We start from the raw sequence: 19,491 nt of genomic DNA on the forward strand, positions 1-19,491 counted from the left end.
CATTAAAACAATATTAATGCCAGCATGTCCAGGCAATTATTGCAGCTGTGGGTGGTGAATTAAAATCTAAACTGCCACATTTGTAAGAGTGTGATGGTAAGTAGGTATTGCTGGTGCTGGTATTTGGCAGTGCTGGTCGGGACAATGGATGATGAAAGCTGCAGTGGCCTCCTGAGAAATGTATTGGGCCCTGGTAATTACTTTTTTCCTAATTAAGAACTGCTCAAAATGTGCCTTGAAAAAACTGGGCCACACACATCATAAGCAATAGTCTTGAAAACCACAAGGCAAGCTTCTGGAATGGTGAGCTTGACAATCATGCTTCTGTTTGCAGACCCTCTAAAGCGAACATCTCAAGAACTGTGTGGTATATTTTTGAAATTGTGGTGCTGCACAACGCAGTAATTCACCTTGCTGCGCTGCATCACCGGGAGAGGGCAGGAATGTGCTGTATTGAAAGCAATACAGCCCATTCGTTGAACACAATAGGCTGCCTCGCTCCAGAGCAGGCACCCTTGCACTTGCCTGCGTTGCATGCAGGATTGTTTTGGTGCAGGAAGGGGAACTTTCCTGCACCAAAACCATCCTCTGTGGCTTTTTCTTCTTCCTATGTATGGTGAAGAATACAGCACACATAGAAAGAGGAAAAATCGAGGATTATTACAAATATTTCTCCTTGTTACACCTCACTTGGGAAGGCATATTTTTGGGTGCATTCCCAGGTCTACCACTTCTGGTAAATCTGGGAATGTGTCAAAAACCATGGGAATTGCGTGGGAACACCAACGCAACACCCATGCAATGCCTCCCTAGCGCAGAGTAAGGCAACTCAGCAATTTGCGCTGCATTGCTTTACTCCAGATTTATGGATTCACTCAGGGCCTCACAAAGTAGCCTTGAATGGTTTCATAAATCTCACTGAAGGTTTGCACCATTCATGTTCCACTTTGAGTGGTGTAAACACATGGCAAACTGGGTCATAAATGTAAGACATTGCACTACCTGAAGCAAATATGCTTCCCTTGAAATTCAGAAACAGGGAAAGGCAATAACAATTTAAATGGGGTGCTGTCTGCAGCTCAAGTACTAAGGCCCATGTTTATACTTTTTGCCGTAAAAAGTATAGCGCCAGCTTGCGTCATTCCAAAGTGCCAACTGGGCCCCAAATTTATGGAATGCCGCAAGCCGACACTCAGGTTGGGCTAGAGTCAGAAGAAATTACGTTAGCCTGGTGGGGGTGGCAGTATGGGTGAAGGGGGTTTTGCCTCAAGAAATGATGCTAGACTGGTTAGAGGCAAAAAAAATGCGTTAACCAGCCTAGCGTCATTTCCTGATGCAAAACCATCCATACCACTTGACACCTGTCTTATAAAAGACAGGAGCCTTGCCCACCACTCCAATGGCCAGCACAGGGGACCAGGGTCCCCTGGGCATGGCCATTGCACCCAGTGCCATACAGGGGGCCCATGTCAGGGCCCCCAATGGCACTCAAACATTTGTTTTAAATACTTACCTATACTTACCCTACTTACCTGGGTTAGGGTTCCCATCCTCTGGTGTGGCTTGGGGTGGGCACCTGTGGGCCTATTCCCTGGTGTTTCACCATGTAAATGGGTCCACAGGTCTCCTAATTCCTGGTCTGACCCAGGCGTTAAAGAATCCTTTGTACCATTATTTAGCCCCTCCTCCCACCCATGTGTCATTTTGGCACGTGGGATAAATATGGGGCTATGGGGTTAGCACCATTTTTTAAATGGGAAGGCGTACCTTACATCTTATTGACGCAAGGTAGGTGCACGCATCCAAAAAATAGTGCTAATTCCAATATTTTGACTCTAGACGTTTCTAGAGTCAAAATATAAATATGGAGTTAAGCTTGCGCCGAATATGCGTAAACAAAAATGACGCAAATTCAGTGCAAACATAGTATAAATATGCCCCTAAATCCCTCATTGCAAATGAAAAGGAGCTGCATCTCCGAGGAGATACTTCTGCAGAAGATACTGATTAGATTACTGTTTCCAGGCTTGAAATTACTGGGTTCTCAAACACCAGATAGTGGCATAACATTAAATGATGGGGCTCCTTGCAGAAAGTGTAAAGTGGACCCTGAACTTCCCATATATCACAGATGTTCATTGGCCTTGGACACAGTGGGGATGGGGCCCCTGAAGGGCTGCAGGACTACTGCACCACAGGTGCTGAAGGGCTGGAGGTGCTGAAGGGCTGGAGGACTCCCACGCCACAGGGGCTGCAGGGGCCTGCTTTACACTCCGGATACCCGAAGCAGCACTTCTGGGTCGCAAAACACAGGTCCCAGAACTGGATGAGGAGCTGCTGGTGCTGTGGTCTCTGCAGAGCTCCCCTTCCCCCTCCACCCTCAATCCTCAATCCTCAGCAACGCCCCCTCACCTACTGACACTAACCTAGGCGCCTGAATGCCTCAACAGCCCTTATCCCTGCCCTACAGCATTCCCCGATGCACTTACTTCGGAGGAGCCCCTAACTTTGAGAAATTCGAGGTAAGTGTGTGCGCTTTTGACAGTGCAATGTCATAAAAACAGATGCACAGATCTGCCTCAAAGTATACCGTACGTGACTTCGTAAAATTTCAGAGCTCATTATAAAGAGTGCAGTAATTATGAAGGATACACACGTTACATCTGTAACCCAGCTAAGGAACTCATGTAAACCATAGTTTAGATTTTGGAGTTCGTGAATTGGTATTCCTCAGGGTTTTCAAAAAGGCAATATGCAAATAGCATGTTGTCATATAAGATTCACTACGTTTAGCTTTTTTACACTTTAGATTAGCGCGAGATCACGAGAAACACCACAGGGCTAGTTATTAACTGCATGTGTGATTAAATACGACAAGTGGGTTAACTGGAATAAAAATAAATGTGACCCTCCTCCCCGGAGCTGCAAGCGGCCCTAAGAGGCACGAATCTAATGCTGGTCTCGTGCACTCATCGGGCGCTCCAGCAGATCTTCCTAACAGCTGAGAATGCGGAGAATCGGGCCGTCAATTCGAGAAGAAGGCTGCCGGGAGCTTCAGGACTAAAGAACATGCCCGAGACACAGAAGGGTTTTGAGCGCAGAAACTGTAAAGTGACATAAGAATTCACTGAAGCGTCAAGTTAGGTTGGCCAGATGTCCGCTTCTTGGGTGTTCGTTAATAAAACAAGCATTGACAAAGCCAACCGTTCTGTAGTCGGATGCCAGCCTTTAGGCTATATCATGGCTTGTTCTGCTATGGATTTTATAAAATGTTATTTTTGTGGCAGCTGCTGGGCCTCCAAAAATGTTTACAAAAAATTGGAAAAAGCAAAACTAGCAAATATTTGGATAGCATTGTGGGCTCATTTCAGCGCTTTGCTTGGGCACATTTATTTTACCTCCAGGTCAGCGGTCTGTTCCCTTTTACCTATATATGTATTTATTAATTTATTAATTTTATTACATTTAATCATGGATTGGTTTTAGCTTTCATGTTTTTACATTCATAATCAGTTTTTTTCTGAGAAGGCATTGTTGTTTGCGCTCTATATTTATCAGTCCTTTGCATGCATTTCATTGTGTGCTTTGCTTAAGGCTGTACATGATAATTTACTCGGAATCGCCACTCCAAGAGTTCTGGAGTCGCCTCTCAAAACCTAGACATAGGCCCTCATAATGACATTGGCGGTCAGCTGACCGGTACGCTGGCGATGACGGTAGGTCCGTCACCAGGGTGGCAGTGAAGACTGCCAAATTATGACCATGGCGGTGATCCCTCCCATAGACAGCTAAAGTACCACCCGAACCGCCAGTGTGGTCTGTCCACTGACCATGGCGGTATCCATCTTCAGGCTGGCGGAACACCATTCCCCGCCCACCATATTATGACATAGCACACCAGCAGCATTTCTGGGGCGGGAGGCCCACGACAAAAAGCCTGGCAGACACGAATCATATAAAAGAGACACTCACCTCCAGGAACACAGACAAGTCCACGGCCGCCATGGAACCCGAACTGGAAGTCCTGCCGATGCTATACTACGCAAAGGCAGTCCAGGAGCAGCAATGCCGATGACGACGGTGAGAATAGCCAGCTAGCACACAAGAGAGGGAGGGGAGAGTGACATACCCACATGCACAACACACACCATACACACATACCACACACCGAGAATAATCTGCAGAGAAATCCAACAACAACATAAGCCAGAACTAAAGTAAGCCAGGACACATACCTTTTGTCCAACCACTGTATTCCTGTGGGAATAGCGACCACATCAAAGAAAATAATTAACTATATACACAAAGGGCCATTGGCCAGTCCAATGTACTGTGCAACCCACAGGGCAATATATAAGGCCCAACTTGACTCCTGGCAGCTCAAGTCACTTCACTGGGCAGGGGCATCATGCCGATGGTATGCAGGAACCTCAGGGAGTGGGGGGTTTCCTTGGGAGGTGGGTCCTTGGACTTGGGTTTGGGAGGGGGTGGGTCAGTGGTCCATTGTTTAGGGGGCGGAGGTGTTGGATTGGAGCAGGGGCCGGAGTGCCAGTCTTGCATCTCTTAGAGGCAGGTTTAGCTGCAGGGGGAGGGACATGAGTAGACTGGGAGCTAGAGGTACTGGGCTGAGGGAGAGGGACCTTCCTTTTTCAGGCAGGATGGGGAGGGAAGAGGTCAAGGTAGGAAAGGAAAAGATTTTTAGACCCAATGGGGCGAGTGGTGAGAGGAGGTGTGGGAGTGGAGGTAGAGGGAATGGTTGTAGGAGAAGTAGGTGTGCTGGACTGGGTTGCAGGTGCATATACAGTGTGCGTGTGTGAGGTGGATGGCTGTTGAGTGTCTAAGTGGGAGTGTTTATGTGTCTTTAGAAGGGGGTGGGCAGACAGGGTGGGGGAGGACAAACAGTACATGCCAATGTATGTTGTGGTGGTGGCTGCAGGTGAGGTGGGTGTGCTGCATGTGGTTGTGATGGGTGGTGGTGGTGACTGCGCCTGTGGGGAATGGGGTGCTAGTCTGCAGGTCTGCTGTTGTGGTGACTGTGGGCAAGGCTGTACAGGTGGCAGGACCTGGGACTGAAGATGCAGTGCTTGTAGGTGTGAGTGTTGATGTGACTGTGAGGTAGGAGGAGGAGGGGGAGGCAGTGGCTATTGTTGTATGTGTTACTGTGTGTTGGCTGGGTGTATGCTTGTGGTGTGATCTGTGGTGCCTGTGCTTGTCTGGGTGAGTCCTGTCTGTTGTCTTGGGTGCATGCTGGTCTGATTGTGTGCGTGGGATGGGTGGGGGGAGAGGACTTTGGGCCTGGGAACAGGTAGTTGGAAGGGGGACGGAAGAACCAGGGACACTGGCTGCCATCAAAGAGGAGGCCATAGCCTGAAATGATCTCTGTAGGGCAACCAAGTCACTGTGAATGCCCTCCAGGTAGGCATTGCATTACTGCGTCTGGGATGCCAGCACAGTGGATGGCATTCACTATGGTTGGCTGCCCTATAGAGAGGGATCTCAGGAAGTCAATAGCCTCCTCATTGAGGGAGGAACGGCTGCCTGGTGCATGGCCTGAGGTGCCTGGGGCGATGGAGATGCCCACCCTCCTGGGGGAGCGGGCACTGGCAACTCGGTGGGCACTACTGGGAGGGCGGTGCTGGTATAAGGGGTGGGAGAAGATGACGTAGCTGTGGTGGTCCCAGAAGGGTCTGCCACTACCAGGGAGCTTCCATCGGAGGAGGAATCAGAGTCAGATGCTGTAGCTCCTGTCTCACCTGTGGTGCTTTCCTCGACCTCCAACGCACGAGTCCCCTTGGCGTTGGTGGACTCTGCCTCCTGGATCCCGTGAGCTGCAGCTCCCCCACTCACCAGTGCGAGAGGGTGGGGGAGAAAGAAAGGGAGCACAGGGTCAATTAAAGCAACAACAGCACATATGGCATACAAATCACAATCACTCACTGGGACTAAGACTGTGCACAATAAACCACAATGCCAAACCATTGCCTAGGAATAACAGCAGAAATGAACCCAGATACTACCATCTGCACACCTACTGGGACTCACTCAGCCATGTCTGCCATGGTATGCCAGCTACTTGCCAATACCAAATATACATACCACCCTACATAGCTAAGCAGGACACCACAAGAATAGCTAAACCGGCAAATTGGGCCATCCACTGACAAGAACCTTGCACCCATACAACATGGCAAGCATCAAAAAAATATTTCACACAGTGTGTACTCACCCAGTTGGGGCTTCTGTGCTGCCCTCAAGCACCCATCCAACTCCTGATTGGCCACGCCAGTATGCAGGCCATTGAGGGGGGAGTCAGGGTCCAACGGGCACCCCTCCTTCATTGGGAGGCTGTCACCAGCTGGGCCTCCGCGGTCTTCCGGGGCCAGCTTCTCAGGTCCTCCCACAGTTTCCTGCAGTGGGTGCTCCGCCAGCTATAGACCCCCAGGGTCCGCAGATCCTTGGCAATGGCACACCACAACCCTTTCTTCTGGTGGGCGCTGACCTGCATAAGGAACCCAGAATAATGGTCACCATGAACTCTACACTCCATTCTGTTACAGAAATTGCTTACGTACTGCATTTATCCCACATTAAGCCCACATATGACTTGCACCTCTGCATACACATTACATGCAGCAAAAACACACTCACATATGACACACTGCCAGCACACACATACATCTTCATACACCCATGTCACATCCAACGTACACATAAGGGACTTACCTGTTGTTCTGGGGGCCCATACAACTGCCCATACAAGGGTAGGATCCCACCCACAAGCTTCTCCAACTCCTCCAATGTGAAGGCTGAGGCCCTTTCCTCTGTAGCACGGGCCATCATGGGTTCCAGACACAGGAAACAGCAGCACACGCAGTGGAGGTGTTGATCTGTAGAGAGCCAGGAATCAAGTGAAATGGCACAGAGAAAATGGCGGTCACAGCCTGGCGGTAAACACCATCACCGCCAGCGGTGATCATCATCGGTTCCTGTGCTCCATAGACCTCCATGTTAACCAATGAGGAGTTGCATGGCGGTGCAGACCACCTTCCACCATGATGCCAAATGCCAGCAGAGTGAGGTCACTTCCACCTGTCCCTGTATACAGGACAGGCAGTTGTCAATTCCCAATGCTGGTAGTCATGGCAGACAAATTAATGTGCGTCATAGGTACTGATGGTACACACCAAGGCAATTCCAGTCCTCTACATACTTTGCCTTGCTTGTAGACTCTGGCACTCAAAATAGATCACATGTCAGTGCACTGCTGGCAGAAGAGTAGTTGACAGGACATTTATGATGTGATGATACAAATCACGACACGACTCCAACTACATCTGTATGACACTATGGCCAATGAAAAGTATTGGTATATTTGAGGAAGTCCGTTTACATGTAGAGGACACCAGTGCACTATACAGTCTTGTTGGTGTAATCGGATGTGACTGCTATGTGTACTGTGATATTGTATGTCCATCATTCCTGTAGTCACACACATCTCATGTTTGGTTTACTTAGATATCTACCACTGCAGAGGAAGAGGCAAGGACCCGTGTAGAGACCCCTCGTAGACTTGGTTACACTGGAGGCACAGAACATCATTATGACCTATTGTCTGGACAGGGCCACAATTATTGAGCTGTGTCAGCAATTGGAGTCTGACCTGATTCCTGCTATCCGTAGCACAAGAAGCAATACCCCCTCAGTGCAGGTAATATCAGTGCTCCACTTCCTGGAAAGTGGTTCCTTCCAGGTGACTGTGGGCTTGGCTGCTGGAATGTCACAGACAATTTTTTCGAATGTACTTGGAAGAGTATTGGCTGCCTTGCTAAATCACACGTGCAGCTACATCTCATTCCCCTAGAGTGAAGATTTGCCCTCTGTGAAGGCTGGATTCTACGCCATGGGACACATACCACATGTGATTGGGGCCATTGATGGGACCCATGTTGTCTTGGTCCCTCCCAGGACAAATGAGCAGGTCTATAGGAATAGGAAGAGTTACCACTCTATAAATGTTCAGATGGTGTGCCTTGCAGATCAGTACATCTCTCACATCACTGCCAAGTTTCCTGGATGTGTGCATGATGCCTATGTGTTTAGGAATAGCAGTGTCCCACAGGTGATGGCACAACTACAGCGACAGAGTGAGGCTCATAGGTGAGCTTGAGTCTTCACCCAATGTATGTCACTGTATGCCGCCTGAAGTTGTACTGTGTGCCATTGTACATGAGTAATGTGTGTCCCTCACTACTTCCAGGTAACTCTGGCTACCCAAACCTGTCCTGGCTGTTGACACCATTGAGGAATCTGAGGACAGGGGCAGAAAATCAGTATAATGAAGCACATGGGCATACGTGGAGGGTTATTGAGTACTTTTGGGCTACTGAAAGCCAGGTTCTGGTGCCTCCATGTAGTTGGTGGATCCCTACTCTACGCCCCTAAGAAGGTTTGCCAGATAATGGTGGCTTGCTGCATGCTGCACAATTTGGCCCTCAGACGCCATGTACCCTTCCTGCAGGAGGAGGGGGGAGACAATGCACCTATGGCAGCAGAGGACACTGAAGACAGTGATGAGAAGGAGGAGGATGTGGACAACAGGACACATCTGATACAGTAGTACTTCCACTGACACTCAGAGAAGACTGTACTTCTGTTCATACCTCTATTACACGTAAGTGCTGTGTGGCTGCTGCGTTGTGCCAAGCACAAATGTCTGCATTATGTGACCTGACACTGTTCCATCTGTTGTCAGCCGTGCCAGTGTTATGGTGATAGTGCACAGGATTATTCTGCCTAAGCAATGTATCAGTAGTTTAGGTTTCTCAGATAGGTGTCCACTGCAAACTGTGTCCTCTTCCCATGAAGTACTTAGCATATGTTACTAGGAATGTCATGTGACTTAAAATGTGCTTCCACAGCCACTCTGTGGCTTCAATGTCCCTGATAGTGTGGCTCAGACTAGGTGGACCAAAGAAGGGATTGGCATGCTGACAACATGGCATGACGACTACTGTGGCATCTTGTATGAAGGCCTGATTGAGTTGTATCTCCTCACTTATGGTGTTTTGAGGCAATTGCTGTGCAAATTACTGATTAGAAGTGTAGGCTGTTATGTTACAGGGGCTCATGTTGCTCTACTACCTTTACTTCTCCATTGATTGTCACCTATGCTTTCACTTTTTGCAGATGTTGGTGTGGTCACAACTGTGTACTGATGTGATGACTACAGAATGCTTACACACATTTGTTGGATGGATTCACACATTGCAGGACATTTACACAAGATAATGCAGGTCGACATTGCATATTGTTGTATAATAAAGCACAAACACTTCAGTTGTGTTCAAGGGTGTTTATTGAAGTGGCAATAAGGAAGGGATAGTGCAATAGAGTGGGGTAATGGTGGCCGAAATCTTAAGTGTATTGGCTAATTTGGTTTGTAGCACAGGTCCAGTAACCATGGGACCATAGGAAAAGGAGCAATGGCAGTCCAAAGTGAACAAGGTGCCTCAGTGGCACACAAGGGAGACATTCAGGAGGGGTTCATTTCATTTCCTGGCAGTGGTTTGGGTAATGGCAACAGTCTCTGGTGTCTGTCTGGGTTGCAGGGAACATTTGTGGGGTGGTTCACCCTTGTGCAGGGGGAGGGGTGCTGGTGGACTGTGAGTGTTGTGACAGGTCCTCCTGTCCACTAGCCCGCTGGTGTGCTGTGTACTCACATTGTGTTGGCCATGTCACCCAGCACCCCTGCAATGGAGGCCATGTTGGCATTTAAGCCCTGCAACTGCTGCATGACCTCCTGGTGGTGTACACCCTGCAGCGGCTGGTTCTCCTGCAAGATGGTAATCACCTGACCCATCCTGTCCTGGGATTGTTGGTAGGCCCTCAGGACATGTGTGAGTGCCTCCTGGGCAGTAAGTTCCTTGGGTTGGGCCTCCCCCTGGCGCAAAGCTAGCCTCCCGCTGGCCTGGCACCCTGTGCCTGTGCCTGTGCCTGTGTCCCCTGTACGTTTGCCCACTCCCACTTACACCAGGACCTTCATCTTCTTGCCTGTGTGGTGTTGACTTGGGTCCCTGTACAGGAGGGCACACAATTGATCAACGTGCCCTGTAGACAGAGGTTTGGGGATGTTGGGTGGCTGCTGTGGCATTGGAGGGGGATGGGAGAGCCCTGTGGTGGACTGGGTGTGGGAGGTGGAAGCTGACTGACAAGTGGTCCCAGATGGGCCAGCCAGATCATCCAGATCAGGACATCCAGAGTTGCTTTCATCACTGAGGGCATCTTCTGGTGGAGGGTTGGGTTGCCATGGCACATGGTCGCCACTGACATTGGCTGTGGACATGTAAGAGATTTGTCACAGTCATTGTCTGTCACATATTCTGCATTTCTGGCTTTCCCTATGGGTTGGGTGTTGTCCTCCCACCTTTGGTTAGTGTATCGTGCTGGATTGTGGGATTTGTAGTGCCACATGCTGTACATGCATTACTGTTGTGTGTGCATGCAGAGCTGGGAGGGTGTGCTTGCAGTTGGTAGGGCATGCAGGGGTACACAATTGAGGGTGTTTAGGGGGTGGTTCACTGAATGGGATGGAGTATGGTGAAGGGAGTCAAGATGAGGGGGTGACATGCCATGCAGGTATCGGTGGTGGTAGGGTAGTAATGGTGACTTACCAGTGTCCAGCCCTCCAGTGACTCCAGTGAGGCCCTCAGGATTGCCAAGACTTGCTCCTCCCATGCTGTCGACTGTGGGGGAGGAGATGGGGGTTCACCGTTAATCTTCATGATGGCCACATGGTGCCTAGAGGCCACTGCGCGCATCTTCCCCCGAAGGTCATTCCACCTCTTGCGAATGTCATCCTTTGTGCGTGGATAGGTTCCCATAGAGTTCACCCTGTCCATGATTTTCCGCCATAGCTCCATCTTCCTGGCAATGGATATCTGCTGGACCTGTGCACCGAACAGCTGTGGCTCTACCCTGACGATTTTCTCCCCCATCACCCACAACTCCTCATCTATGAAATGGGGATTCTTCTGTGGGGACATGCCTATGGTAAGGTGGGTGTAGTGTGTGTGTTTCGCAGAGTGTGATAGGTGTTGGGGTATGGTGTGTGATATGTGGAAGGTGGCTAGGCAGCTGTGTCTTGTGTGTGCAGTAATTGTGTTATCTTTTGCTGGCAAGGTGTAATTCGTTTTTTGTGTTTGCAAAGGACTGTGGGTTATGTGGGGGGGTGTTTTATAGTGCTGCTGGTGAGTGTGTACGGTGTGAATATATGTGTCAGGTGTGGGTTTTTCAATCTGGCCAATGTTGGCCTCCGTTGGTGTTGGGTGACCAATTCTACCGCAGCGGTCTACACCGCCAATGGCTGACCACCGTTGAGTGTCTGCTGGGGTGATTTGTGGTCACAAATTTGGAGGGCGGTGTATTGCTTGCATAGCTGGGAGGGTGGTTGGTCTGACAGTTTTTCGCCTCCGTTGGGTCTGGTGGAATTGTTGTTGTGGCTGGTTTCTGTCAGTTTTGTGTTTATGTGTCATAATCTGACGGGTGGATTTCCGCCTCAGCGGCAGTCTGTTTGCCGCCGTCACCACGGCGGTCTTTGGAAAAGACCGCCAATGTCATAATGAGGGCCATAGTTACACGTCAGGCCTGTTTTTTGAACATCACGTTTGTTAAATGAACACCACCTAGACCAGAATAGGGCAAAGGGGACATTCCAGCCAGCCATCTTACGCTGTGTGCCACTTCATCGCAGCTTCGCTGACCTTGGCCTTTTTCTCTCCAGCCAACTGGAAGGACTGCCAGTAGACCAACAGGCAGACCCTGCTTCTCCAGGTATGTTGTCAGGGGTTCCTTCCATAGACTAGTATGGGCAGAAGGGCCAACACTGCTATGTCTCACGCTAGATGCTAGAAGTGTAGGTAAGGATTCTTAGACTTATGATTGTGCCAGGATGCTGGGACTTTTTGTATTTTTCTCTCTAATGGTCACAGCCATCACTGTGTTTCATCTTCTTAATAATCACAGCCTATGTCTTTTTACATATAATAAAGTGACTTCAATAAAATACATTGTAACCTATCCTGCATTTCTATATTTGTCTTTTTTTGCACGAGACTCATGCAAATGAGAGAAAAGGGCAAAATCTGTTCCACCACAACTTCCCTGAGGAGTCAGAGTGTCATGCGTCAGGCTGCCACAAATCACCTTTACTTTCTAGGTTTGGGTGAGGTGCTGCTACCTAGCTGCGGAGGTCAGGCCAACCGCTCCCAGTCGGTGTGGGACTGACCAAGCAGTCTTACCCCCATGGTAAGAGTCTTACAACAAAGGGAACTGCTTTGTGTGCAGATGAGCTCCTTGTGAAGGAGCAGAATTCCACCACTCACAGGAAAGATAGCAAATGGCTGAATTGGCTGACCTATTTCCCCCTGATGTACGCTGTAGTGGGTGGATGAAAAAAGTGAGTGACACAATAGACCAAAAAATGCAGAGAGCTTACTAAAAACCCCTATAGGTAAGTCAATTATACATATAATTTTAGCAAAATTACCTATTGTCAGAGCTAAAACAATGTACAATATCAGACTTCAAATCCATTGTCCAAGAATGCAGATTATCTTGTGTCCCTGATGGTTCACAGCTCCAAGAAAAGACCCTGTGGTTTCACTGTGGTACATACGGCTATCCATTTATACAGTTGTATGTCAGAATATGGCTGAGAGAGGTATTGGACTGCAACATTTTAGGGTATAGAATATCAAAAACCATTATATCATCAATAATTTTTAAATAGACATCTAGTTACCTTGATGATCTATACATCTGCTCACTTTGATAATGTGTATCATCAAGTCATGTAGATGTGAAGGTATGAATAATAAATAAAAATCCACCTATCTTTCCTTACACTGACGATATAGTGGTATAATATCAATATCAATATCAATCTATCTATCTATCCATCTATATATATATATATACATACATATATATATATGTGTATATATAGATAGATAGATAGATAGATAGATAGATAGATAGATAGATAGATAGATAGATAGATACGTGTGTGTATATATATATGTGTGTGTGTGTGTATAATATTGTTGAACTACACATTCTAGGTTCACTTTCATTAATGGAAGGCAGATCAATGATGAGCAAAATTGTAGTCCTGCCTACATTCTCATAGTGAAGGTCAAGGATTTGGAGGGAGAAGAGACAGCCAGTCAACTTGCAGTGGAAAGGTTGTGCAGTGGGTTAACACTACCTGTCAGTACTTTCTTTGACGCACAGCTCCCAAGTTCAAATCTGGTCAGGCCAATACCCTTCTATTCTTTGGAAGTCGGTGAATGAGTAGCAGTAAATTTTCTGCTGTATTTGGTGCTAATAATGCCCCAGATAAATATTTAATAGTTTGCAGCATTAAATGGAAGTGGTATTAATCACCCATTCCACATGTGTTTGTGATTCATACTAGGCATTATTAGAGTTTGCTGAACTAATTGCTGCATATTTTGCCTTTTCCAGCCATTTTTCACAAGACTAATATTGTTATATTTTTCCTGAAGAAAAGTATCCAGAAATGTTACAGAAGGAAAAATGTTCAAGAAAATGCAGAAAAATACCTTAGGGCTATGATGATGACTACATCGTCCTTTTCAATCAAAACAAGCAGCTTGTCCAGTCAAGATGGACACATTTACCTTACCATACCTACTAAGGAAAAGCTGCAATGGAGCTGTCACAAAACAACAGAAGCCCAGATACCCTATTACATGCTTTGCATAGCAAAGCAAAAATTAAAATCTCATTTAAAGCATATTTTAACAAACATTTGCAATGCAATAAGTCGAGTTAGAGCTATTGGCACTGTAAATTCAGAACTGGACTTTTCTTGCCACATACATTGGTCAAGCCTGAATGATACTTTCATGTTTTTCTGCCATATTTTGGTGGTCACTGGCAGCTACTGGCATCAGAAATCACAAGCCCTTGAGAAGGGATGAGAAGATGACTTCACTACCTCTGTAAACATCTGAACAGAAATTGGAAAATAAGCCTGGAAAAGTATTTTATTTTTATTTTAACAAAATGAAACGTCTTGCAAGCATTCCTGCCTCTCATTTCAACGAGTGAGGCAGCTAAAGAAGATTTATGGCCCCAATAAAGGAGATAAGCAATGCCCTGTGTGTGATGTCATGAGTGCTGGCAGGGAGGCGCCCTGGAGAGAGAGATTCAAGATGCAAAAGGAGGCTAAGCAAGTTTCACATCATTGCTTCTAGGTTTAGCTACATTCTATCATAAAGGGCATATTGTGGCTTTTGTGAGCAGTGAGCTAAAGAACCAGGTGTTTCTTTTGTAAAATAAGTTTTTTTAGGAGCCAGAGTTAAACAAGGACAGCACTGAAATAAAGCCAAAACAAATTTCAGGGACATGGAAGGAGATGGGAGGAAGGGAATGCTGCAATAATTTGCAGGTAGCTACCAGCATAAAAAACACCCCCGGTGAAAAGGGAACACCAAAGAAATAACAAAAATAGACCATCACAGCAACAGATAAAGAAACCAAAGTGGAATAATACATTAGTTGGCCACTGCTCTGAAACAGAAAAAGGAGGGAGAAAAAGGTAGAACTGACCACTAGCGAGCACGAAGTTTTAGAGGGCACTGGAACCAACAAATTACATTACATTAAACCATAAGAAGTATACTAAAAGTGGACACAAGGTCAAACACTTACGTTCGACCTAAAAACTACCAAATCAAAAACAAATACCCAAAATATGATTCACAACAAAAAGAGTGTACATCCACAGAACCTTTGCAAATACATTTTAATCAGACGAAAACAAATAGGGAAGCAATACAAGGAAGAAATAAAAATTGCAAAGTGAGCATGCAAATAAAGGAACCAGCACACAACTAAAACAAAGCACCTACCTCAGAGAATCACTTATACAGGTAGATTCGGACTGCATTGTCGATTTCTACAAAGAATTACCTATTTTCTGTAATTCAAGCCCCATGATACTGAACAATACTGAAAAACGCACTAATTGTTGAGATGAAGAAATAGACAGATGAGACATAGGGTTAAAGTTCACTTTCCCAAGGGGCCCTTTAGAAGGTGGGGTCCCTGTGCAATTGCCCACTTTACCCATGCCTTAAAGTGTCTGTTTGAGGAGTTAAAGTAACTGAAGACATCGTGAACAAGTTACTCCTTGTTGTGCAGTTCAACACATTCCAGAAAAGCATGCTGTGTGCTGTGTTTGCCTAGATAAAGCTGCTATCCTTGTTTCAATATTATATCACTGATTCTCTCCAAACAACGCCAGAGAATGTGCTGAATATTACAGTCATACACCTACAATGCAGAGACATTTGGTATTGGGGTGAGCTTTGCATGAGGAAGTGATAACCCACTCTACAACTTCCAGTGAAGGGGCAGCACTACATAGACTACATAGACGGGATAAACTTGCAAATCCCTCGATCCTGTTTATTTTTTGCCACATGGCAAAGCTTCTTAGGGCTATCTTATAAGCCCCATGATTAATGTCTAAACCACCTGACCAATCAAGAGTGCAGGAGGAGGAGAGTCACTGGATCCTTTTCTCTACGTCACTGTCCATCATTAGTTTTGATGTTTTGATGATCAGTCATGAAGGCTCAGGTAACCAATCCATGGATTTCACAATGTCCTATTTTACTCCATTTGCACAACATCATGTGGTGTGGTTCTGGTAGACTCACAGCAAGGTCTCTAATTACTCAGTATGGTAAAAAAATATTGTTGTCAAAATATCATCTGACCAAAATACTGTATTGCAAATATATTTGCAATACATATCGCCTGACTGGAGGCAATAATAGAAAATCTACTCCAACTTTGGTGATTGTTTTAAAATTGTGTATACACCATAATATTTATGTCAGATGATTTTTTAAAATTATATTTTGGTAAACAAGCATTTACTCACCCACCTGTCTAGGCATCACAGTCTCCAACTCAGGTCCAGACAGATCTTAGCTCGGCAGAAGAGGACATTTCTCATTTCTCTCATGAAGTAAAAAACCTCCCCTGAAAAAGAGCGTAGACATCAGTGATAAATGTAGTGCAATACAATATAGTTAAAAGTAAAATGTCTGCAATTCAGTGTTCTAGAAATGCAAACAAAAGATATTTTAGAAGGTGCACACACTTATAGAAATGGAGGAGCATACTGCCTTAATTAGGATAGTCAGAAATGAAAGAAAGGATGGGGAAAAATATAGGGTACAACAAATGTCATCAGATTAAATAGACCTCAAACTAAGGGAGTAGAACTGCCTTAAAAGGCGAACAAAACAGCTAGAGCTAGTTTTCTGTCACATTGTAGATAAAATCTCCATCTAAAAGCATTAAAGATTTAAACCAAATCGGACTAGTGTTAGGTGGTGATGAAAAATCCATTAATGGGTGGAGGGAGTGGCACATACTAAGCTGGATGATCAGGGCCGGCTTTAGGGTAGTGAGAGCTGTGTAGCTGCACTGGGTACTGACCTGGATTGAAGGGCGCTGACCTCGGGGAGGGCGCTGTGTTTAGCAATAGCTTATAAAACTTATGATTTAAAAGCACCTACTGAAAAGTTCCTTGTGTGTCCAGCCTACAGGAAGCAATTAAAATGTCAAGATACCTCTTGTGATTAATGTTCCTGCTAGGGAGAGAGATGGGAGTGTTTACTAGCATCAGCTTTGACTCGCCATAATGTAGCATAGAGGGTTAATATGCCTGCTGCAAAGAACAGAAATATATATTATGTGGAAAGCTGAGTGGCTTGGCAAAGCCAGCCTTTACAAGCTGTTTGAAACAAATGAATGTATGAGAAAGAGGGACTATGGAGAGAAGAGGGGCACATTTGCCAGATAGTAGTGAGTGGAAACCGAGGAAGTGGTCATGGGTTGGGGGGGGGGGCAAAATAGACTGTCACACAGGGCGCCACCAGCACTAAAGACTGCCCCGTGGAGGATGCTCTGCCAGTGGTGAATACACTGTCAGAATCACCATACCATAGTATGGCAGAGATATATTGGGCATAATTCTGACAGATAATTTACAACATCCTCCACTAATTGGAGAATTTTCTGTTATCACCCAACTCTAAATAACCTTCCACCCCCAGCTGACATGCCAGGCAAGAAATTCTTTGGTTTGGATCTTGAAAGAAAGATAGTGGAGTGTACCCTGCTGGGCATTCAGGGAGCAAATGGGTTGCTAGTGTCAGTGTCTGCAGAGTAAGTCGTCAGCTGCATTCCAGAATGTCTAGCTAAATAGTCGGTGAGAGTCCTGTATTTGGTTGGGGGTTTGTTCTGAAGGTCTGAGAAATGGGCAGAGATGTGATGGCTGCCATTCATTTTTTTGTAATTGTGGAGAGTCAGGAGGGATGTGCTGGCTTAAAATAAGAGGGTTGTAAATGGGGATGTGGTGGCGGGAGGGGTAGAGAGCTATACATTTTAGATGGGTAAAGTGCAACCATGCCCTTGGAATGCTCTTTGCATGATTAACAAGGCTTTGCATTTGATGTGCTTAATCAAGGTAAGCTAATGATTATTGATCAGAATTGGCATGGTTTAATCATTTTTGTAGAATTAGGTTATAGGTGGTAGTATTCAAGACCTGCTGTAGTCTTTCTTTCAGGTATTGCAGGAATCTAAGGTTGGATTGGTTGATGTATAATAAGTCTGAATGACATAAGAGCGTAGACTACTGCACCAAACCACTGAATATATGTGTTAGATGTTTTTCTTGAGTGTTCGGATGTGGAAGAAGCAAGTGGTAGTGATACCATTGATCTGAGTGGAAGACTATGATATTAGAATCCATTTGGAAGCCCATATATTTATGTCCATAGTCCCAGTCTGAATGGGTCTATAGAGGTGGGAGGTTGGCCACAAGTGTGGCTCATTTTTAAAAAAGAATGCATCATTGTGAAGGTTCATCGAACTGGCCCTACGTAGAAGGGAGTCAATATAGATTATGCGACTAGGAGCTGTGGAACAAGGGTTGAATACCGATTACGAGATGGAATATTTTCTTGGGGATAATTAATTGAAAGTAAGGATAAGAATCATATTATATAAAAAAAAACAGCTCATGAGTAGTATTTAATCGTACTCTGCGTTGGAGCTGCAGTGGAAACCTATAGGGGTGATATAAATAGGGTCTGATAATACATTGTTACACAGTGGGATAAGATATGTTGTCCAATCTGGAATCTCTGATTTGCTTAGGACAAATGACACAATGATTAGACATATATTCTTTTATTTACTTTTAGTTACAATTCATGCACATTGAAAATGATAAAATGAAACATGGCACTGTAGGAGGAACACAGCATTGGATGTGAAGGTATTTTGCATTATAAACATATTTTGTTTGAATGTAAGTGAGATTTGGGATCTAAAGTGATATATGAGATAAAGTTTGGGACTCCGTCACAGGATATAATTTAAGTTATTTCAACTTGAGTCAATTGGGTTTTAGTATTGGATTTCCTTTTTTTATTCTTATTTTTTGAGTTTACTTTGTGCTATCTGAACTAACATTGTTTGGAATTTATGTGAAGTCACGAATGGATGATTTGCACAGTTCCCACTATTTGATACAGACGCACAGGTGTATTATTAACAATGGGATATGGAGTACAATGTTTATGTTGATTTTTGATGTATCATTTATGAGTCCATTACTTTGGAAGGTCCTGAGGAAATCCAGGGGTGCTCCCCAGATGAAACACGTGTTGACGGACAAGTAAGAGATTATTGACGGACAAGTAAGAGAATATTGAGGACCATTCAAGTCAATCTATGGAATATCAAGTGGGATTGTTTGAGACTTGATGGATTGGAAAGTGCTTTTGGAACTATGAACTTGGTATGGTAAACAACTATCAAAGGAGCACATAATTTGGACTGCTGATTTTCAGTTTGATTAAATGTTTATTGGAACTTAATACAGATTCTAATTTGGATTTATTCGCTAGTATTGCGTTGTGAAAATACATTTCTGGTAAATCTATATCTGATATAAAATGTATATTGTTGTCCACAAACTGTCATACGTGTGCCTTCACAATCTGCTAAGTGTACCTTGTAGCTCACAGAGCTTGATGCTTAATGATTAATATGTAAAATGGAAATATGCTAAATAGAAACAAAAGTATGTCCAGTGACCAGCTGCAAAATATTCACTTTTCAATGCCTTGTTGTGAAAACAAAAGTTAATTTTATACTATTCTAGTTAGGAAACATCTAGGATACTCCTTCAAAGCTCACTTTTAATATTTGTTAAAATATAGTTCAACTATGAAGCTATAGTGTAGCTAAATATAATACAGTTTAACCTCAAGAAGGGGTCACCAAAGGTAGCAAATGGCAACCCTGGCTTTCTCAGCAGCTACCCCGCCTCGACCTTAGTTATCCCTTGCATTGTCCTTGACACACCTGACTTGG

The sequence above is a fragment of the Pleurodeles waltl genome, chromosome 8, assembly GCF_031143425.1.
Source record: "Pleurodeles waltl isolate 20211129_DDA chromosome 8, aPleWal1.hap1.20221129, whole genome shotgun sequence".
NCBI classification, from domain to species: domain Eukaryota; kingdom Metazoa; phylum Chordata; class Amphibia; order Caudata; family Salamandridae; genus Pleurodeles; species Pleurodeles waltl.